The sequence below is a fragment of the Ceratina calcarata genome, unplaced genomic scaffold (genome assembly GCF_001652005.2).
Source record: "Ceratina calcarata isolate Rehan_Ccalc_2016 unplaced genomic scaffold, ASM165200v1 scaffold60, whole genome shotgun sequence".
NCBI classification, from domain to species: Eukaryota; Metazoa; Arthropoda; class Insecta; order Hymenoptera; family Apidae; genus Ceratina; species Ceratina calcarata.
In genome coordinates this window covers 1,100,441-1,103,726 of record NW_017177240.1, presented here as the reverse complement: position 1 = coordinate 1,103,726, position 3,286 = coordinate 1,100,441, and the positions used below count along the sequence as shown (strand labels likewise).

The 3,286-nt window shown below is 35.8% G+C and overlaps 1 protein-coding gene across 5 annotated transcripts in view; it reads left to right on the top strand.

Annotated features, from left to right (window-relative positions):
* The first annotated feature begins 901 nt into the window (after nucleotides 1-901).
* Nucleotides 902-3,286, top strand: part of LOC108629933 (uncharacterized) — a 5,977-nt gene continuing 3,592 nt past the window's right edge. For 2 of the 5 annotated variants that reach the window (XM_018032895.2, XM_026817705.1), the window contains exons 1-2: nucleotides 902-1,211; nucleotides 1,977-2,178. The gene's annotated coding sequence lies outside the window, so the exon portion shown is untranslated. Of the gene's footprint in view, nucleotides 1,212-1,976; nucleotides 2,191-3,286 lie in introns of all 5 variants that reach the window. The other 3 variants (XM_018032894.2, XM_026817706.1, XM_026817707.1) reach the window with 2 other exon arrangements.

Sequence of the window (3,286 nt, the reverse complement as noted above, 5' to 3'; positions counted from 1 at the left end):
TGTTTAGACCCGATGACGTGGATCTAGTTTTTCCAGCTTAATGAGAAAAGCTTACAACTCGGACTCGATATCGACAAAGGGCTGAGTGGGCCTAGGCACTGTTTAGTCAGCTTTATTGACATCGTATACCTTTTGCGATCTTTGCTGCGCTTGAAAATATAGATTGTTATTCAATGGACTGTTTAATTAGTGTATATCGTAGTTTCTTACACTGAGGATGAAGTCCAAATGATGTGCACAAATACACAATTTACGAATTTTCATTATCGCATTTATATACATGTACTGAATGCATGTAATTTAAAAACTTTCCCGTGAATGATGGTACGTGAAACTGATAAGGATATGAATGAGACGCATTGTATTCTATAAGCAATCTTGCCTTTAGTTTTCGGCAGTCTCGATGAGTTTGGAGAAGTTAAAGCAGTCGAACAATCATAAATTAATAAACGAGTTTTATTTCTGATTCTGCCGTACGTCTCATTGCTATCCAAGCTTAAATCGATTACACTGTAGATGTATGCATGTACACGCACACACGTATCGTTAAGTAAACAGATTCATATTACTTTCCGCTGCCTGAAGCACACATTAAGATCTACTGTGTCTAAAGCACGACTGACTAGTTTTATCTTGATACGTATAAAAATTAATAATTGTACGAAGTGTAAATGCATTCATTTCATTTCTTCTTTGTTCAGATCATTTCATTGTGCGGATATTGTATGAGAATGTGTAAAAGGGATTTCCAATATTAAGTTAAGACTCGGCAAATGAATGGGGAATTCCCCTAAATTATAAACTAGCTAGATACGAATTGAATAAAGTTCTTATCTCATGAAACTAACGAAGTAGGTAGTTTACCTTACTTCATACGCCGGCAAACCGACTATCTGATTTGTGGCACTGTCAGAGTAATGCCACGTACCGAGTTTGAGTCAGCAGTCAGTCACAGTCAGTATTATACCGCGCGTACGTACGTGTGTACATATACGTATGCTCCTGCAAAACAGATTACATTCGATCAGAGAACTTCACGAAGCGCATATCCGAAGCCATACAATTTCCATTACTGTGCCGAATCATACAAGTGTTTTTTTAATGCATTTCTTCTCGTAGTTTTTAAGTGTATTAAATTAACATCGTGTTAACAAGCACAGTGCATGTGATTGAACACGGAACAATTTTTCCTTCCCAAAACACAATGCAGTGTAAGTAAATTTTAGTTCCTGCAGGAATGAAAATACATGTGTTCACTGTTAAAAATAACTTCCTTTGTAACGTTTACCGTACTGTCACTTCTTTATACTGGTGAAGAACTTCTATAATGAGTTTTGTTTATATGTATACATTTTTATTTTTCTGTGATAGGGTATAAATGTATAAGTAAGAGTATGCGTAATATATAATTCCAAAAAGCGACGAGATAGTTTACGTATAGCATGGTTATCGCTCAGTCGGTGTATGTATGTAGTTATACGTAATAATATACGCGCATATCTTTATTGCGCTGATTGAAACATAATGAAAGGAGCTGCTTATGCAGTTCCCGGGGTTCTCGGTCAAACGTATCTGACGTATCGCATTCAAAAATTAGGTGTAATGAAAATTAGTTAAATGTTACATCATTTTCGAAGTATTTAAAAACGACACATTATTATTTACGCTTTTATTCGGATATTAACAATATCTCTTCTTTATCCTCTACGAACAAACACCTGCAGGTCTACAAGTGTAGCCAGCTTTAGCATTCTTTTAGCTAAGGTCGGTGCGATAAAGAAATGATAACATTGAGTATAATGTCGTACTGCAGACTGAAGCTAATAATGCGAGCTTCGGTCAATTATAGAAACTGACAAACGATAAAGTTATTTTCTAAATTTTACAAGGACTATAAGATACGATACGAAACGTTGACAATATTTTTTTAAACTACCTATAAGTATACTGATACGAAATTGTTATGGTCCCCACAGAGCGGGCGATGCGATGCGCTGCGCTGTGTTTCCATACTTTTCGGGCCTTCGGCCGGATCGACCACTGCTGTAAGCTGTATTCTACAGCATATATGTACTGAAAGCATGTAAAAGCTGGAGACTCCGGAGGTCCCCAATGATGGTTAGCCGAGAGTCGGTAGCTCGAGGACCAAAAGTACGGGCCAGACCCTCCGCTGTGCAGGTAGACCAAAAGGTCGATTTTAGGGCATTTGTGCTAAAATCATCGGGATTTCTTCGCGAAAATACTTTCGGAAACATCGCTTGCGATTTTTTCTATCTAACTTAATTTCTACTTGCAAATAGCAAGTATAATTGTTATTTTTTTAACTCGTATTCACTTTATTCATTTTATCAAGTGTAACAATAGATATAAATAAAGAACTAATTAACATACTCATTTCATAATTTCATCATGGATTGTTATACGCAATAGTTATATAAAGTTTTGGGAAAATAAGCTTTGAATATCGAGGAAAAGTAGGGAAAGTGTGGAGGATGACGAGTCCCGAATAAATAATGGTGATTTTGGTGACTGGCTATTGATTAGATTCAGGATAAGACAGCTTAGGTACATGAAAAATATTTACGTGTACAACAACAGGAATTTTCGCAACTACAATTGCTGATCCCTTTTGGTCTGTTACAATGTATAAATAGTAAATGATCGACAATTATTTTTAAATAATGTACTAATAAACAAGTAATAGGATTAAGCATGTATAGTGTTTGTCTCTTTTTATAATGTATAAAGAGTTTTATAATATACAAATAGCGTACAATAAGAAAAAAGTAAATTTAAAAAATGGAAAATCTTTTCCTTTTAAGATTCTAACATGTTCGTTTGTTAATGTAAGTATGTTGGTTTATTTATTATCCATGAGTTCCCAGTTGATGAAGTAATTCATTTCTGTATCGTAAGTCTTTGTGTATACTGCAAGCTCTGCCTTCGTATGCCGTTACGATTTACGATAGAAAGTGTTGCCATTGTTGCCGTCGTGATGGTCCCAACGTCCCAACGTACCGTACAGGACCCTTTTGCGCCGTAGGTCAGAAATTTGGTAGTTACTGTTGAACCGTCGAAGCAGGCAGACGTTCCAAGGAAGAAGTGCGCGTATTTGTGCGTGTTAATTGTATACACGTTGCTTGTATATAGTGTTGTTTCCTATGTTACAATTAAACGTGTTATATTATAGCAGAATTTTCTTTTTATCTGTGCTGTCACAGAAGGTTGGTTCCTTCATCTATCGTACATTTATCGTGCATAAATATGTATAATACGAAAGTAAGGA